Raw genomic sequence first — 20,333 nt, 5'->3', positions numbered from 1 at the left:
AAAAGCTTTCTGACCATGTATAAACTGTCCAACTGCATGGCCTGCAAGCAATCATAACTGAAGTTTTCATACTGAAGACTTGAAAGTACCTGCTTTCTTAGGGGTCGCTTATGTTCTCTCCATTTTCTCCAACAGCTAACCAGAAAATGAAAATCCTGTTGAATCTTGGGAAATTATACAAAGATAAAAAGAAGAACAATCTAGAGATTCTGTCTTCTATTTATGACAATCTAGATAACCTCAGATAGATTACTTTATTGCAGGAAAATATAACGGCTGTCAAAAAAAAAGAAAACTTTCATTTTCTTGATTTTTACTCAAGTCAGGCCATGATCCAATATAATTCATAGGTTAATAAACATATTTACTGAATCAGACTAACATACATTCTAGTGCCCAGTCCAGCAGCAGTTTGTTCTTCCTCCTCATTCTCATCCCCAGATAACGACTTCAGTGTTATGTAAGGCAATGAAATTTCCTTCCAAGTATGTCTAGACTCTCCACATCTGCAGGTTAGAACATTACTTCCTATCAATTCATTAGACAACAAACCATAAGATAAAAATAGCGTAGCAAGCTCCATTGAAGACAATCAATAAGTGAGGTAGTAACAATGTTAGCTGCAAATAAAACTCATCCTGCTCTATTCTTATCTTTGATTCGTAGAATGGCTTGGTCTGGAAGGAATGTTACCATCCAGTTCCAATGCTGTGTGCAAGGCTGGGATCAGCTCAGGCTGTCCAGGGCCTCATCCAACCTGGCACTGAACACCTGCAGGGATGGGGCATCCCCAGCTTCTCAGAGCAGCCTGTGTTAGTGCTTCACCACCATCTGAGTAAAGAGTTTTTCCTAACATTTGACCTAAATTTCCCCTCTTTCAGTTTAAAACTATCACCTCCTGTCCCATCTCTATCAAATCATGTAAAAAGTCAGTCTCCATCTTGTTCATAAGCTCCCTTTAACTACTGGCAAGCTACAATGAGTACAATCTTTTCCAGACTGAATGAATCCAACTCTCTCAGTCTGTATTTGTAGGAGAAGTGAGCTATCCTATTTGTGACCCTTCTCTGGGACCACTCCAACAGCTCTGCTTCTCTTTCTTGTGCTGGGGGCCCCAGGACTGGACACAGTACTCCAGATGGAGCCCCATGGGGACAGAGTAGAGGGGGACAATAGCCCTGCTGGCCATCCCTCTTTTGATGAAGCCCAGAATACAGTTGGCCTTCTAGCCTAACGGCTCCTTAGCTTTTAATGCAGTGTTTTCATTTTGTATTACAGTATATTACTGTGTGAAACAGGCATACAGCTTTGTCAAAAACATGATGATTAAAATTTTAAGTTCAATGATTGGATTTCTTTTCAGAGCAGAAAACCCAGCTTTTCAAGTACATCACAGCATCCTAAACGTCACATAAATCATGTAAATGGAAATACACTTTCTTGTTTCAGTGCTCTGAGAATCACTATTCCTTTTTTCTCTTCAAATAACATACGAGCTTCAGTATAAAAATGGAAGAGAATTTAAATTGCAATCTTAACATGATTTCACAGAAAAATCTGAAATTTTCATCATTCAAATTCAAAAATGAATCAGAAGTTTGCAAATTAATCCTACAGATGCAAGGTAATGCACAATTAAGTAATGTAATGTAACATATGTCCTACATACTTAGGTACAGTGGAGGCCAGCCATAGAATTAGAGCACCAATCTATGTATTGTAGACCATATGTCACATTTGTAGACCACTTGGAAGCTGCAGCTGGTGCAAAATGAAGCTCCTATTTGCTTAGCAGATTTGGCAGTAGGAGAGTACCTTATGCTAGTGTTGTTTTTACTGTATGTTCCCACAGTACAAATTCACGTTGTTGATGCTGATTGCTAAACTCATCTACGCTTTTCATCTTTGTTAACTGAAAAAAATTCCCCCTTTTTTTTTTTTTTTTGTGGATCTTTTGCAATTGCTCTTATATCTGAAGTGTCGTCTGTTTTTGTTTAGATCTTAGCTCTCTTAATTATGGTGCTAAAACCCTTTCTCACTCTCTTGCTATTCATTTTCATTCTTTGAAACATTTTAAATCCTCATTCTCACCCCACTAAAATTTTAACTTCAAAAATCAGTAGATTTTTCTGGAAAACGTTTCTCCAATGATCGTTTTCTTAAAGAACCATTAATTTCTGAAATACTAGGAAATATCGACAATTTATGCTTCTCAGATATTAAGAACAAGGTCTAAAAAAAAGGTTTAAATCTCATCACAACTTGTTTAAACAGATAACTATATCATTCTCGAGAGACAAAAAAAGATTTGTTTTTGATTTTGATCTTTACAATTCTGTTTATTTATCTAGAGATACATTTGTTTTTACTGTCGATTCTATTTTTTTATTTTCTAGTAGGGGATATGTGAGAGGCTTCCCAGTATCTCCTCAAACACAAAAAACAAGTGCCATCCAGTCTCCTCTGAAGTACACCGTGCAATCAATCTATCTTATTAAAATACAGTATCAAACCTGTACAGGCTGATTAATTACTCATGTATCATTTGCTACCAGAAAGAAAGAAGTTTCCTCCCCAACATAGCCCTGTAATGTATGTAAAGCATTTCTTTCTTTCTGTTTTAGATGATGAATGGTGGGCTCAAGTGGAGACTATGGTAGCCCCATGACTACTTGGCCATTTTTCCTAAGGATACCAAGCCCCATTCTTAGCCTTCATATATCTACTGACTATTCATGTCAGTATAATTGTTGCCCTTCATCAAATTAATGTGTGGGTATCTCTGAATCTGATGCATGCCTTTTAAAACATAACACTTCATAGACTTCATTTTCTTTTTTCTTTTTCTTTTTCTTTTTTTTTCTTTTTAGAAAATGATGATGATGGTGAAGAACTGTGAGAATCACATCTAACAACAGTTTTAAATAGAGAATACATTTCACAGAGCTGCTGGGTTTTTCACCCTGACTTTTTAATAGCCAACCATCATAATCAAATGATGCCCAAGAACAACACCAAAATGTACTGAAGGTGCCTTTTGACTCTCAAAATTGAAGTAGGAAATCTCAGGGTCTTTTGGTGCCCTTCTTTCTCAAACTCCAAACTGTCACTTCTACACAGGAATAAACAGGAATAAACCTTTTCTTCCACCGATGATATCACCATCAGCTCCCTGACAAGAAGAGCTGTATGATGTGCATTTATCCAAGCAGGTGCTGCTCACAGCCAGTATGGTCCCTAAAGTACCGAGCTTGGTGACAATTACCGCAAAACCAAAATGCTCTCATTAAGGAGGAAGTCTGTGCCCCAGGCTGACATTTTTGTGCATCCACAGCCACAAGAGCAGCAAAGCCTTTCAGAAGTATTTATCTTTAAATGTTTTCCTAAGCCTCTCCTTGTGTCTGGAAATCATTTAAGCTTTCATGTCAATGCTGTACTAAATCAGACTGCTGCTCAAGAGCCGATCTTTGTCTGAGATGTTAGACTGAAGCTCCTTCTGCCTGTACTCTTTGACCAGCAACTGGGAAAGAAGATCATTTGAGAGGGATATGCTGGCATTGGTTTTCTTTGGTTTTGTTTTCATAATAGGAAATATGTGACAGGGTGTCTGCTGAGCGCATACAGTTCCTGCACTGCTTGTGCCTTTGCAGAAAGCAATCAGTTTTGAAGCTGAGCGTAAAAAATAAAAATAAAAATCAAGCAGTAAAATCATACGATGTTCTCTGACATCGTTTCACAAGTGTGACACTCCCTTGTTTCCTTTAACACGCAAGCATTCAACTTGCAATAGAAGCGTTCCCACTGATTGACACCACAATCGTGCGTCTTCCTTCATAGCTGGAGAAAGACTCGGCTGTGTGCAGGGTGGCTTTCACTACCCAGTTCGCGCTTTATAAAAAATTGTTTTGGAAGAGTAGAAAGCAGTCAGCGGCCCAAACTGCGGCCCCCCGCTGGCACTTCCCCCGGGTCGCCGGCCGCGCCACTACCCACTCAGCCGCGCACGGCGCGGGCGGTGCCTGAGAGCGCCGCGGCTCTGCGGCTGTGTTACAGCGCCCCCTGCAGGAGGAGCGCCCGCACCGCCGGCTGCTCCGGCAGCGTCAGCTGCTGAAATCGTACTCACTAAGCTCGCTGAGTTACGATGTATGTGGCGGCATATATTCAGCTGCAGCGTAAGCATAGCAAGATATTTCAGTGATCAGGCAAATGTAGCTTGTTTTCTTTTCTCTTTTTTTTCATGGATCAAAAAGAATTGGATTTTCAAGATGCTCTAAAAGTTTTAGAAGGGTTTCCCTCTTGTTTCCATAGAATAAGTAATATTAAATGCTTTAATTAATTCAACTACTCACTTTATTCCACTACTTTCTGCTGATAAACTTCCCTGTTTTCAGAAAGGCTGTGTCTGTGTTTTCATAGCATGAAACTAGCACAAAGTACTACATCGCTTATGAGGAGCAGATTGCATGCAGACTATGTGTGTCTGTGGCTGTGGAGGATTACAGGTTATGATTTTTTGTTGCATGGTTTGGGGTTTTTGCCCTATTTGTATTGATGACAGGCTTTACACTGTTACTGTGATATTGCTCAGCTCTAAATGACAAAAATACTGAAATTAAAGTTGGCAATAATGCTGCCATATCCTGTGGTTCTTGTCTCTGAACACTTCTTACTTCTTCTACTGCCAGTTCTTTGTCTTGCAATGGGGTGGTGGTATCTGCAATAATGGGAAAAGAGCAGGAAGGAAGAAAAGTTACATTCACTACCTGGTGAAAAATTTCTTTCGTAAAAGCTGGATCAGACATTGAATGAAGGAGTATCTTGGAGTCCCACAGAGAAGTCAATGAGTCAAGGAGAGAGATCCTGACAACCAGTGTTGTGGAAGAAGTAGTAAGGGAAATTTAGGCCCCTTGAGATCTCATTGTCCAAAGGTATGGAATGCAGTCAGAGACAATTACAGAAGTGATATTACATGAGTGGTGTTACCCAGAGCCAGCTGTATGACTTCTGATATGGGGATCTTTGTACACTGAGTCAGTAGGCATTCAGTTAATGTTCGTGGAACTTCTTACTGTGACTTCACCTTGTGCTTTTTCTGAGTTACCAATAGCCTACATTCATGACTATTGCTCCTCTCCAGTTTGTGTAGAGAAACATATAAACCCAGAGCTCAGTACATAATGCAGACCTTTTCATCACAGATGAAAGATTGGCTTCAGACAGCTCTACTTTGTGAGTACTAAAGACATTGCTTCCCAATTCACAATAAGCTCCTGCTAGCTTGGCACATATATCAAGTAGATGTACAAGACAAAAGCCTATTTAGGTTGTGAAACTTCGCCTTAGAGGAATATTAAATTGTTCAAAATCCACCATTTGTTAGGATAGTTGCATTTATTGAATTCCTTTGAACAACACTAGTTTGCTCTGGCATTTACGGTGTGGTACTTGAGCAGACAGGAAAGAACTCTTTTAGGCTGGGGAGAAGCAACTAAAGACATTAAAGCAGTAGGCTGACCTTCCTGTATGCTTGTTTCTTCTGCTTTCCTGTACTCCACTGGCAGCCAGTCCCACATGATGCATGGTGATTGCTGAAACCTGCTACCTGCTGTGTAAGTCTGCTGCTTTCCAAAGGCTGATTGTAACTAAGAAATAGATGGCCCTTGCTCTCAGTCACACACACAGTGTGAATAGTATTTCTTGGGTAGGGGCAAGATGGGGCTTTCTTTTCCTCTTCTTCAATCCATATGGGGAAGGCATTGCCTATTGTTGATTTACCTTGGTTATGGACTGGATTATTTTGACACAGAGCATAGCATTTTGCAGTCTGTCACATCTGTTATTACGCTGCCTGTTTTTCCCTTGATGTGAGTGCCTGCCATGCAAATGCCTGCACACAAAATGCCTGCACACAGTATGTATGCAAGCAGTTTTTTACACACAGTAGCACATAAAGTGCTTTGCTTTTACGTCCTGTAGTATGACTTATTGTGCAGGCAGTTGGAATGGTCCTTACTGTGGAGCTCACATGTTCTCTCTCCAGTGTTTGTGTTCGCTTTTTATTATATGCCTACAGCAGCAGTGAAAAAGAATAAGGAGATGTGTGATGATAATGCCTTACAGATGTCTGGACTCAACATGTTCCACTGGCTGTCCAGGTAAAAGATGAACTGTCTTTAAGTGTTGCCAATCTTGTTGTGGAGGAAGATACTTCATAACAGGTGAGTTACATAGGTTTATGAACTGCAAACAGACTGGGTACGATGAATGAGATCCTACTTTCAGCAACAAATCTGATTTAAAGAGTTCCTCCTCACTTCTGTTGTGCTCATCCCTCATCTCACTGTTTCTTGGCTGTACACCTCCAATGGTGCAAACTGCAACATCCATCACCACCTCTGCCTCTAAAAATAATAAGTTGTTTTAAAAAAATAACCTAAGCAGTGTAATTAGCACAGAGAAGGTGTGTGTATGTTAACTTCTTGGGGAAGGACTAGAAATAATAACCAGTGAGTGAGAAACTGGGAAGAGACATCTTAAACCCGATATGCTGCAAACAGGATAGCAGGGTGTAAGCATATTCTTACACAGTGGCAATGCCTGAAGCACATTGTGAGCTAACAATCTATAATCCTGAAACTGAACTGCGTAAGCCCAATTCAGAGGATACAGTCTACAGACATGAATAACAGTGGGAAAAGAGATGCTGCTTGCAATTAATCAAGCCACTTGTGAAATCTTATGCTTGATTAGATGCACCATGATTTTAAAGCAACCTTAAGGTATTTTAGGGTATATTTTAAGAATATATTCAGTATCATTTTTTCACCTACCCTCCTTTGCTCGAATCCATTCAAAGAAATTCTTAACCAATCTTCCAAAAACTGAAAGTACTGAGGTTGTCCTTTCAGATGAAAAGCGTCATCTAAGAGTAAAGGAATGTTGTAACATTATTGACAGAGTTGAGAATGTGAAGAAATCCCATAACTGCTTCAGATTCCTGTTCCTAGTAAGTTTTGATTATCCAGTCCGGGGGAGAAGAAATCTATATGAATTCATGCAAGTTTTAAATCCAGCTTTTTTTAATTACTATTTTGCAGCAAGTCAACTTTTGCTCTTACAAAATGATGAGCATTTCAAGAAGAAAGCATACATTTTCATAAAGTGCACAAGATAGCTCAGCAAATGTTACTCACAACGTTCCAAAACACACAGGGAGCGACCGCTTCTCTCTGATCGTGGCATTAGTCACGCTGCTCTCCCTCGTCTAAGTCACCAGTTATTTTTGCCTCGCAGTAAGAGAAGCAGCCATCTAATTCAGGCCACAGGAGGCCCCCACAGAGCAGGCAAAAAGCAAACTCCCACAACCTCCCTGGATTCCCTGTGAGTAGATCTGCAGAAAGTCTGCTCTGTGGTCACAGCATGCAGAAGAGACTCACAGCTGATGAGACAGATAGAACGTAAGCAGTTCTGTCATGGGATAGACAAGAATGCTATATTTAGAATGCTGGTAAACAACAAAGCTCAGTAAAATAGAGACAGTCACTTCAGGTTTGTTATTAGAGTGCTAAGTACAGTATCTTTCACTCTTTGAAATTTTTTCTATTGTAATAACAGTCACTATGACAATATAGTTCCACTGCTGCAAATTTCATCTTTTCCTGTGTTGTTTATAAGCCCCACTGTAATAATACTTTGCCCATCAGAATTCATTGAAATGCATTTCATTATCCCAATCAGCCCCCTGAGTCACTGCTTTATTGTATTACATTTCCTTCCTACTGTATTTGAACTTTCTTCTAAAGCTGATTCCAAACCCATTACAACCAGTTGCAAATTAGCTTTTATTCTGCTCTGACTGCTGAAGTGTGTTTTAATAAATTCATGCCAATAATTTTATAACCTAATATTCATGCACTTTATCTTTTAATTACTCTACCCTGAATTAATCCAGTTATATTCCTGATTTATTTCATGCTTTTTCTTGGTGGCTAGCATTATTCTTATTCTCATGAGGAAAAGCAGCTGTAGCAGTACTTTGTCCCTGATCTTAAGATAAGAAATGGGCATAACTTACCAGCATTTTCTAAGAAGAAAGGAATGTGTTGTATATTAAAGACAAGTTTCTTTGGAAACACACTTTTGAAATGAACTGTAAACATTTTGCAAGTTAGGTGTTACATATAGAGAAGCGCATATATATATATATATATATATACGTCTATATATATGTATATACATGTATATATACATATAAAAGTAGAAAAAATACTCCTGAAAAATATGTTGACTGCAAGAGGGAAGATCCAGCTTCCTAATTAGCACAAACTAATATGCTACGTTCTGCATGCATACATACACTCACAGTATCTTCGCAGCTTAGATTTTGTTCTCACTATCCATACAGATACCACAGATTTGAATATACTCGTAAAACAACTGTACCTTTAAACCAGGGAGTGGCAGGGCCAAAGAATATTTTAGAACTCTTTCAGCAAAGCAATTTGAAAAATTTAAATTCTACTGTTTCCAGTAGTGTTTTCTTTTTCTTCCAGAAAAATTAATTCATGTTACAATTTTATTTGCTGATTAAAGCCCTGTTCTGGATAAGAAAGCTAAGAAATGCAGTGCTTGATTGTTTTACAAATGTCTGTTTGATGCTGAAGTATGAAAATGAATATGTCCTCATCTGACCAGAGTAGTCATCCATCAAGAGAGAAACAACAGGAGAGGCATCAGCAAGCCCTGACTTTCAGCTGACTCACACTTCCCAATGTGAAACCTTCTTCCCACACCTCTGAGCCTGACAGTGATGCTGAGACTTACTTAACTGGGATATGCTTCTAGTCTGGGGAGCATTCTTTCTTTATCACAAAACTCTCTCTATGTTTGCTGAGATAGAAGTTGCTAGCACCTTTTTCTGTCTTTGCCTACATTTTCCAAATTAACTCTGTAGCATATTACCAGTAATGAAACAGATCTTGCAACTCAAGTAGTAGCAGCCACTTGTACAGCAAGTACATACAGGTGCTACAAGTGGGAGCAGAAATGGGGCCCACATTTGCTTACTTGATTTTTTTTTTTCTTAATCATTCACATGGATTGAGACTGTCAAGTGGAAGCAATGCGTAAATAATACATAAATTATTAAAAAATAACGGGCTGATTTCACTACGTCAACAAGTGTACAACCGCTTCCTCTGTGCCAGCAGAACAGACTTAGACTCAGTCATACAAGGCCGTAGAGGATCTGCTGAACTTTGGCTGACATATTGTTATCCTGACTGAAATTTCTTTTGCAGGAACTTGAGTATCTTAGTTCATTCTGCTTTAAGTGGCAGCAAATTTTCTCCTGCCTGATCTCAGAAGAAAAGATTTTGCTGGATGGAAAACTTGCCCCAGCATGTGGTACACACAAAGGGCACTGCTGCTGTGTCCTGGCTCCGTGGAGAGGACTCGCCTGACTTGACTGACTTACTCATATTCGACAAGCTTCTAGTTCAGTATGAACTGCTGCTATGACTTCAGTGCCTCTGATGAGGATTGCTGCAGGAACTGCTTGGTGAGTGATACAGTTAAACTAGTTCTGCAGTCACAGTCTTACTCTGAACTGTAAGAAAGTGAGAATGGGGTAAGAAGAAGAACAGCTCTAAGCAAATCCTAAAGAAAGGAAAGACTCTTCTTTTCCACTTTTATCTTTTATGTTTGTATCCATGTCCTTATCCAGATTATATTTATGGAATCAAGACTAATAACTAAAATTAGAATAACAACTTAGTCTATCCCTCAGACAGTATTGTTTTCTATTATGTTAAAAATTCTATTATGTTAATGCTGGAAATAATTTTCCTAATAATTTCAAACCGTCAAGCATTATGCTATGTCACTTACATATGCATTCAGTAATGTGCTGTTCTTCAGATGAAAAAATTCCCTTCTCCTCAGTATGTTTTTCCTTTTTGTTTTTCTTTATAAGCTCTCCTAGCTCAGATTCAGACAGTATTTTTTAAAGGTTGACCTTTTCCACTAGATGGCACATGGGGCCATGTGAGTGGCAGGAAAAAAGCATGTTGCTGGACTGTGATTTAAAAGGCATGCACCGTTTATATGAGAAATATACCATGTAAAAGCAATATATACCTTCAGTACTGCTAACTGGAGTATATTGATTTCACTGATGTATGCTGATCTGTATTAGGCAAAACTTAATGAGTACTGTATATAAAATTCTTTTATAAGCTTCCCATCCTGGAAATTGAGAAGTTCTGTGTTTAATAAGAAAAGTGTCCCATACATTATATGCTGATATCTCCATAGATCTTTAGACAGCTTTGATAAAAAGATCTGAGCATCAGATAGAAATGTACCTGGTTACCATATCAAAATGCTAGTAAAGGGGTGAGCAGGCACAGTGCAGTGGATAAAAAGACACAAATAGCTGTTTGGTGAAAAGAAATAAAAATGAAACATATCACTGATTCATTGGAGAGCTAGTATCCCTTCAAAACTGACCCGAATTTTGGTGCTTGTATTTTGTTCCTCCAGTCCCTTCAGTGATAATTACTGAAGCCTACACTATATCAGAATTTCGAAGCCAGAATTTGTATATCTTTCTTTGCTGCCAGAGGACTGGTTCCCAACAACCTCTGACTGCCCATCTGCTGTTGGAAGAGGCAGTTAATCAAGCTTATCTGTTAGACAATTTTAAAAACTTGCCTGATATAGAGAGTGAGAACCTCAAAGGTAGCACTTCTGGGTCAATTTCAAGCCTGTCATTTGTCTGGGGGGCACAGAAATCACCCCTGTAAAGAACCCCTTGTTGCTCTAATGGCTCGGATTATATTTGGCATATACCAAATATAGCGACTTCTGTCTTCCATTTCTTGTCTCAGCCAGGGTGGAATTGCTGGTAGCTGGGAAGCCATCCAGCTCACCAAATGAAGTCCATGACTACATTCCACAGGATCCATGGCACTTACCCAGATCCTCCCAAATGACATTTTCCCCATATGGAAAGTCCTTACAGAGATTTATGCTTAAGAACCCTTCGGCAACATTTGTTGCCACTGGTGTGATTTGTTTTTTGTCCCAGAGCCAGCTCCAGGCTATCTTTTAAAAATGGGCTTTTAATTATTACTTTTTATTTTTTTATTGTCACACTGACCATTGTGTCATTGGTGACTTCAGCAGTTATCAAGACTCTAAAATAATGGTTATCAAAAACTGGCACAAACCAAACCATACTGGTGGTATCTTTCTTTCTTTGGCTGTTTGCCCAGGCTAATGAAAACTTAGAGCAGGTAAGTGTGACAAAACTGCAAATCTGAGCTACAGAGGAGATGTCAGTTTTCAAGGCAAGAACTCTCCATGAAAAGTTCACTTATTTTTTTTTTCCTGAAAACAGCTGATACAAGTGGTCAACAAGATATTTCAAATACTGTGCAGAAATAAAGATGCATGGCAAAAATGTTAGCCATTCCCACATAAAAAACAGGAACTGCTTAGATAAGTTGGATTTCTTAAGTGGCTCACCTTTGTGATATGGAGGCAAAGTCACTAGATCTGCCCTCAGAACATGACGTGAAATAACTGAACATAGTATAGTCATCTCCTGAGGACAATACCTAAGGCATATCTCCAGATTATATCATGTCACTGGCGCCTACTGTGTCTCATCTAACTATAAACCTTGTGTCCTTATAGTTGGCTGCCACCCACCATTATTGAGCTTTTCCTTCCTACAGACTCTAGATGGGCATCCAGAGCTGAAAGGGATGGGCCTAAAGAACATTAACATCATGAATACTGTTTTTCATCAAGAGGAAAAGTTCCACTTGGAAGCTGCATGAACAGAAGTGGAAATATCACCTTTGCTGAGCAGTAGAGGTGAAATGCTCTTTAACAGCTGTTTATGAACAACCATTCATTTTTGTCTTGCACAACTCTGTGACCTCACTTCAACTGTTCTAAAAAAAAGAAAAAACAAATTGTCCTGTGAGTCAGTAAATAAGCCAATGCTGTGAAAATATGGAAAGAAAAACACTGATAGAAATGAAATTGTTGATATGTTAATTAATTAATTAAATCAAGAGAAAAAATGTCATCATGAACTAAGAAACAGTTAAAAACCTGGAGATGCCAGGAGGATCAAGAAACAACAGTTTCTAATTTCTCTTATCCACCCAGTGGGCTACCTAGCCATTGTGATGATGGGAATGCTAATGTTTAGCTTTAATATCATGTGAATCACATCTATCTATACCTCTGTCTGAATTACACAGTGAAAAATTGCTGACTAATCTTTGATTTTGTATGAGAGCACTTGCATGACAAAAGGTACAAGAGGGAGAAAAAAAGATCTAGGGACCATAAAGACTTCTCTGTGTTCATTGCTTCATAGTGAGTGATCCTTGGTGATCATTGCTTTTTTTTCTTTTTTTTTTTTTTTTCCCTGAAAGAGCATCTTAAGGAGACTATGGACCAAAAGCCTTCTCTCAAAGCTAGTCATCAGCTTTTGTGTGCAAGGACTAAACACCTTCCCTTAATTAGAATTCCATGCTAGCTCCTCCTTATTTGCACAGGATCAGCATCTAAAGTGAAATATCTTAAAAAGTCATATCCTTCTTATCCTTCTCTTCAACTGCTGTACTCAACACCTGTTCTACTAGCCAACTCCTGCTTGCTTAGTGTAACCACAGCTTTTATCCCCGCACTTAAATCAGTACTAGAGAGGACCAGAGAGGTCTTTATTTCTGATTCTGGCCCCTTATACCACCTCCCATCCCATTCTGTCATCAGTGCCTTCAGTTTCTGGATGTGTGCCCCATACAGATTCTGACTAAGTATTAAATGTTCTGTCCAGGTCCAAGTCAGTACATACTCTGTTGTCTGGTAGTCAGGTTCTCACAGATGGAAAAAAAATCACTTTGTTGCAGTTCAGTTGTATCTGTGACTAATCATTGTCAATAGTTTTCATATGCTCAAAAAAACCGGTTTTGCACTTGCTAACACAACTTGTTTTCACTTGATTCATTGGATTCTGGAAACAAAACTCATGCTTTGCAGTCCTCGTCTCCCCATGAAAATGGGATGAAAACAGCTTCTTAGTCAATTCATAGAAAGTACTGATTATTCTCAGCAGACTTGTAACTCATAAAAGATAGAGAGAACATTATGATGGGAAAATGCAGGGTGGTTCAGTGGATTCTGACTCTGGGTAGGTGAATTCTGTAAGGCCTATTTTGTAGATGGCAGGTGAAATCTATGGAGAGCTTCTTGGTTTTCCAATTTCTTGCTTGATAAATGGAAGGTGATTAGTGTGTCCCATGAGAAGAGGTGCAAGGCAGAAACTCCTGAGAAACAAGACCTGACCCTAGGCATAGCAAGGACAAAGTACCAGCAGCTGAGGTAGGGAAGAAAATAATTTTGAACAGGAAGGAGAGGAGAGGCCGGAGCAAACATTTTTCTCAACAAAATCAAAATACTAAAGGCAACTCTCACAAAGGGAACTGTTACCATTCTCAGAGTACCAGCTCAGCTGGTATCAAGTTCAGGCTGTTAATGAGTGTTAAGGAAGCAAAACCTGGGTTTTCTCTGCTGTCTGAAAAGGCAGTCTGGAAGAGAGCCTGAAAAGAGAGGCCAGGAATAATCAAAACGAGAGGCTTCATTAGAAAGGTTCTGTGTTTTCTGACACAGCAGTTACTGCACAGCCTAGTGGAAGCACCTTGAAACCATCTTCCACAGCTCTGACCATTAACCTTTGCAACACTGGCTTAAACAGAACTGGACATGCCAATAGGTATTTGCTTAGAGATACATACCTCTCCATTATCACTAATGTGGACGTTCAAATGTTAGTCAGATGTTATGATTATATCTAGTGATCGCTGATTCATAATGTCCATGATACACCCCCTTAGGCCACATATATTGAGAAAGAGAAAATGGCAAAATGCAACTGTAAAGGACCTGATAGGACATCCTCGAACTGGACAGCCAATAACCTACAACTGTTTCACAAAAAAAAAAAAAAAAAAAAGACCTAAAAAATAAATTCCTGCCACTGCTGCTAGACCTTGCAGTTTATAATCATCTGCAAGAACAACTGCCAAAAGACTTAATGAAACTGGTATGAGCAGTCGATCACACTCCCAAGAAAAGTATGTCAACAAAATAAACGTACTTAGTCCCCACAGTAGGTATGATAGAATAGTTTGTTAATAATGATCCTGAAAATCAGATAAAATTGCATATTACTGCAATTGGAACAGTTCTTGCTTTTTTCCAGATGTTAAAAGTAACACGAAACTTGATAAGCACAAATAGACCTATGCATCAACAGCTTCTGATGTCATTTAGTAGTGATATTAGTTATGTGGAGTATTTAATAAAAAATAAATTACAAGAGCCATAGAAAGAGGTAAAAAGCTGCTTACTCAGCAAATCTTGAATCTTCCTTTGTGAGCATGAATGAAATTTGACCAGGTTAGTCAGGATTTTATTTTTATCCTGACTGCTCAGTCACTGTTTCAGCGTAGACTAAGTGCAGTGTCATAGTTTGCAGAGAGCTGTTCAGTACTTTCAGGACTTTTTCATTTCTGGATAATTGCTTTTAAACAAAAACAGGCAGGTAAAACAGCGTGCATTTTTGGTAGACCTCTTCAGAGATACAGACTTCTCATGCAAAACCTGCTGTGCTTCCTAGACCTTTATTTCATAGCTCATGGAAGACAAGAGACACCCAGACAGTCTTTTGCTGAAGGAAACCAAGGGTTGTATAGACAGCAGCAGTGTTCCTGAGTGTCCAAGGAGATTCCATTACCATCTTTACAACTAGAGAACAGAACTTCTAAAGTTGAGAAGTGCACCAACAGCCCAGCAGACCAGGAAGACATGCAAAGAGATTGTAGCAACCTTTTCATCACAGTTTTCTTTCTCAAGTTGATTCTAGTATGTGTATAATGAGAGATCTGTAGCAGTTGTGGCAGCTAGCTTCTGTGTTGTTCTTTCTAATAGGAAAAAAACCAACAATGTTACTGAAGAAATGAGGTCAAGTATTTACATCTTTTTCATGTAGAATGCATATAGGTTCATGCATCGTGTGAAAGCTTTCAATATTTCCTTGAAAACAGCCATGCAAAATTTAATGACTAGTAATGTAAAATTCTGTCTGTTTTTATATTTTATTTTTAAGCTGATGAAAAATGTGCTAAGAGAGACCATGCACTGCATTTTTAATGGTTTAGAAATTGATCTTATAAGCTTCGCAATCCTGCTAAAACTGCAACAGCACTGTTGTATAGCTTAGAGTTCCTTGATTATGTGAAAGTATGTAATGATTTGTTATAAAGGTCCTTTATTTGACCATCAAGTCCTAAATACACCTGGGCTAAGTTATTGTCTATTAAGCTTTTTGTTGCTAGAAAATCTGCCACTGAATACTTGCCAGTAATTCCTTCAGTCTGAGTGCTGATGAGTCCTGAGAGGTTCCACTAGGAATATTGCTCTCAGATGCTCAAGGTGTGAATTCTCCCTTAAGTTTTCCACAGCAGTTGTTGCCTGTCATAGACAGAGGTGCAAATTTATGTTCCTTGCTTGCTCCAAGAATCTTGTATCAGAAAATATAGCAAAATAAAAACAAAGGAAACGGCAGTAGGGCAAATACAAAGTTATAGTATCTTGCGCATCATATGTATGAGGTGATTTTTGCTTGCTTGGCTTAGGTTTCCTTACTGTTTTTCAAGTTGCTGACATTCAGAGTTTGCAAGAACCTTGCTTGACACATTTCCTCAGTATTAACTTGATTTCCATTTTTTTCTCTTCTTTTCGCCCTCCATATTTTATTCACTGAATAGAGCATTAATCATTAAAGTATAACTAACATGACAAATAAGATTTTTATAAATTTGTTTAGAAATTTCATCTCAAACCACACAGTAGATGAGCTCAAATGTTGTTATGGGTACCAATGTAGCAGAGAGGACTGCCACATCTCAACCAATTAATCTATTGTCTCAGAGCTCCCAACAGATTTACTGGGAAAAGTGAAACTCTTCTGGAAAGTGATTCAGAGCAGAAACCTATCTTAACTGTACTCTATGTCCCCCCGAAGAGAAATATTTCTTTTCATTGAAGAGGAGTTAAAGATTGACTTTGTAAATGCTCCTGCTTTGCCCCATCTGTTGCAGCTTCAGAGTGTAGGAGGTGGTCCAGCCCCGCAAGCATGCAGGAGCATTCCACACACCCTCCCAAAGATAAAAGGCTCCTCTAAGGATCACCCACTTTCAATAAGAAGAGCGAAGAACTGAGGAACCCTTCCTTCTATTAAAGCAGGCAGACAGAAGAGCAGATCTGGTGGCCAGCTCTGACTCTTTCTGCCAGTCTGGTGGGCTCAGCTTACCAACAATTTGTGGTCATTCTTATATTCTTTCCTGCATTTTCCACATTTTCACAGCCTGGACCTAAGATTCTTAATGATGCTTTTCAAGGTCACTTCCAAGAAAATACTAAACCCTCTGAGAGTAAAATGTGCGGTAATAAATTGTTTTTGTCATGCTATGCTTCGTGTATGAAAGTATATTTCCTTATATTTTAAAACATACTGCTACATCATAAGAGTGTTTGGTGTCCATCTGTATGGCAATAATGATATGTGCAGCAATAGCAATAAGATAAATATTGCACTGCAGATGTTTGTTTTCTTTTTGTATTATTGCTTTTTTTTCACTGCCTATCTGCAGTAGTGCTGTCAATAAACCTAGAGTCCCCAGGGGCAGCAAGTCAAGTGATACGCAGGCGATGTGTTTTTTCTCACACAGCCAGTAACAAAGTGTCTCAAGAAAAAACTCCCACATAAGTATGTAGAAGATATGCCACTGTAAAGACCATAGATCTGATAACCCTGAGACACAGCAGTTTGTGTTCACATCTTCAGCGACAGCATCATAACTGTTTCCACTCCCAAATCATTTATTATTTAACTAAAAACTTCAAGAAAACAATTAACTTGCAAATAACTTCTATGACTTAATTAACAATGCTTTCTCTGTGTTTATTTTATATGCGTCTGTGTATATATATATATATATATATATATAATACATGTACATATAAGAAGGCTGAAGTTATAGTGGATTATGCACAGAACAAGTAAGAGTGACCCACAGAGGGGAAGAAACTGGTGAGTCACCATTTTGAGTCACGTATTCTATGAAGTGACATAAACCTGCAGAGCATTTGAGGGAGCGCTCAGATGTTGGGCAAATTCTTGAAAGATGTCAATTTTAGATTACAGAGAGGTCTGTTACCTTGAGACCTTCAGGATCCTCTCTGGACTTACACACCATCTGAAGCAGTAAATCACTCAGTGCAACTGTTATGTCAGTGGTGGAGAATGGATCCTAGCCACTAATTTCAACCTACCTCCTCCTGAATACTAACAATTTAAACTTCTTGCTTAGCTTCATCAGAGAGATCACATCACTTCCTTTGTCTTATAAATCTAATGTGTTCTCCAGTGTTTACATACTGCTAAGCAAGCATATATATAATCTGAACATACATCTTCAAACTGTCCAATAATATGAAATCTGATGGACTATGGAAAATGGTACTTGTGAAAGACACAGGAAGATAAGGAAGATTTCTCTAGAAAAAGAAAAAAAATCACAAAAAACAGGAAGACAAGAACAGTGAGTAATATCTTTGTCAATAGCTACTGGGCATATAACAAATGAAGTGAGTCTGCTTGCACTTTAAGATTAGCTCTGAGAATGTAAATGAGTTTGGCTTAGGAAGTGTGAAGTTGACTGAAAATTTTTTCAGTTTTTGAATTCATTGGTTAAAACTTTGCACTGAACAGAATGCTTGCCTGCTCTAGAGTTCAAGTCATTTGGGTCTCTAGGCGTGTTGCATACTACAGCTTCCAAGGTTTGGGATAGAGTTACAAATGCCTCAGAAAAATAGGAAGGGCAGAGTGTTTATAACCCTCCCTCGGGCCTCTATTCAAATGCACATGCTGATCATCCAGTTGTCCTCTAATAAACCCTCTCTTGAAATGAAAAACTGGAGAGATCAGCAAACAAGTTCAAGGGGAAATCAAGAAAAGAGGAGGGCCCACAATCACCACAAAAACTCTGTCTCCAACTCCATCTTGGAAGAGGCTGCAGACAAGGCATTGGCTCCCTGCTACGCTTGTGGGGGTCCTGCTGCACCCTGCTCTCTCCACACACACTCACACACACACACAGACCTGTGTACTTCCACCAGTCCCCCTCAGTGATCATCTGATGGTAGCCAATTTACTTGAAAAAAAAACTAAGAAAACAAATCTTGCCAAAAAGGAAAAAAAAATACAAAAGAAAAAGCACTATTTTTGCCAGGTTAGTAGATTGACCCAGCTTACCGTATGAACAGATGAGTACCACAGTGACGCAAAGGAGGAAAAGATCAAGCAGCTGGGAACAGAGGCACGGGGAAGAAGAACAGAGTAGGCAGGAGAGTGACTGACACCTCCTGCTTTTACTGGAACCAAGCCCCTAGTTTAATTTAGCTGTAACATGAAATCATACCCTGGGTACATATACCCTGACTAAGGGTTGCTGCTACATAAGAGCAGCATTCAAGAATAATTCTTGAAGTGAATGAGCAATGCACACTTCATAAGGGCAGCTTTTCAAGCCTTCTGCTCGTTCAAATGGGCATCACCAAAACAAATTCTATTAATAGATGATTTATTGATCCATATTTTCAAAATGGTACCGAGTAAAATAAGAACTGATGAGGGCTATTGGAACGGAAGGAAAAGATTATTGTCATTATCTGTATACCCAGAAAGCAGCCATGGTCCTGTGCCTAAGAAAATTTGTTCTAAAAATACATTAAGAAGAGAGGAGATTTAGGCTGAATATAAAAAAAAAAAAAGTTCTTATGATACAGATAGTGAAGCATTGGAACAGATTGTCCAGAGATGTGGGGGTTGTCCATCCCTGGAGACATTCAAGGTCAAGCTAGTCAGGGCTTTGAGCAACCTGATCTAGCTGTAGGTGTCCCTGTTCTTTGGAAATGGTAACATCAAGAAGATGCTACTTGTGACATATCTGCAGTGTAAATCTGATGGCACTGACTGGATTTAACATAGCCCATAAAATCACTAGCTGATGATACTAGAGGTAATTGTCCTTCACAATACATTTGATTTTTTTTTTCTTTTTAATGTTAGAAGAGAAAAGAGTACAGAGGGATAATGAGAGGGTCAGACTATATGACTGTAGTATACTTGTTAGAAATGAAGAATTTTACATATTTTAAAATAGTGCTACAATCAATAAAAGTTAATAGTTCTACTAGTGAGTTCTACTTACTGCTTGTATAAAGTATTAACTAAAAACTGCAAATGTACTGAATAATCTAGAATGTAAAAACATCGTAGTGTTTGCTTACAGATCCATACCTAACCTGAAAAACCCTTGACTGAGTACTAATAGCCTACATTGATTTAAATCTGGATATATGTAGTAATAAAATAAACCTCTGATTTTATTATATATTATGAGGGCATTAGGGTTAAATTCTCAAGATGGGCAAAGGGGACAGAGCACTGAGTGCTGCAAAGCCCAGCTGCTATGCATCGTGCCTTGAAGTGATCTATTAGGATCTTATGGCACATGGGAGAAGTAAACTGATAAAAAATGAAATAACCCATAGTCAACAAGCAGACTGGGAGCTGTGTAAACTGCCCAGTACTAAATACTGATTAAAATCAATATTCATTGACTCATATGACAGTAACTTAATAATACATTCACTGGGAACTTATCTAGGGTCTGTGTGCTAATGCTAACAACCATTTTGCATGGACACTTGTAGCACTGGTAGACATGCCAGATCTCTGCTCCAGGACACCCAAAGGCCTGGCACTGTTCTCCTATCTGTGTTTAAACGTCAGAGACATAAACTAATGAGCGCATGAATAAACTACAAAATCATATATTTTGTTTTGTGCCATCCCACTGTAACATTTTGAATTAAAAACAAACTTTAAACCACTAATCTATTTCACCTTGTAAAAACAGTTCTCTAACACATAGAAAACATTAAGGAGCTATTTCTTAAATTTTTTAAAACTAATTTCTGAGATAATATGAAAGTTATTACTTGAAGCTTAATATTATCATATGCACCTGTAAAGGTTGGTCAATTACAAGTTACCCATAAACCCTTTTTTGTTATTTTAACATCATAAATAGTAATCTGGCATTAAATATTTGTGATCTGGGCCAGTAACCTTTTTCAGTCTCACAGGACATTTTTTAATTAAACTATATCTTTGTCCCATGTCT

General features: G+C 38.5%; 2 long non-coding RNA genes across 2 annotated transcripts; both read right to left on the bottom strand.

The window, feature by feature from the left end:
* Positions 1-1,990: 1,990 nt before the first annotated feature.
* On the bottom strand, positions 1,991-7,454 carry LOC104909604 (uncharacterized). The gene is made up of 3 exons (XR_004159727.2): positions 7,191-7,454; positions 6,828-6,919; positions 1,991-4,711 (listed from the first exon to the last, which is right to left on the bottom strand). It is a non-coding gene; the product is annotated as an uncharacterized LOC104909604 (long non-coding RNA).
* Positions 7,455-13,705: 6,251 nt separating this feature from the next.
* On the bottom strand, positions 13,706-16,426 carry LOC146545231 (uncharacterized). The gene is made up of 3 exons (XR_014881235.1): positions 16,276-16,426; positions 15,436-15,552; positions 13,706-14,998 (listed from the first exon to the last, which is right to left on the bottom strand). It is a non-coding gene; the product is annotated as an uncharacterized LOC146545231 (long non-coding RNA).
* Between the last annotated feature and the right edge of the window lie 3,907 nt (positions 16,427-20,333).

Source organism: Meleagris gallopavo, chromosome 1, assembly GCF_905368555.1.
Source record: "Meleagris gallopavo chromosome 1, MGAL_WU_HG_1.1, whole genome shotgun sequence".
Lineage (NCBI taxonomy): Eukaryota > Metazoa > Chordata > Aves > Galliformes > Phasianidae > Meleagris > Meleagris gallopavo.
The sequence above is the reverse complement of the archived record's forward strand: the minus strand, read 5'-3'. Positions and strand labels throughout refer to the sequence as shown.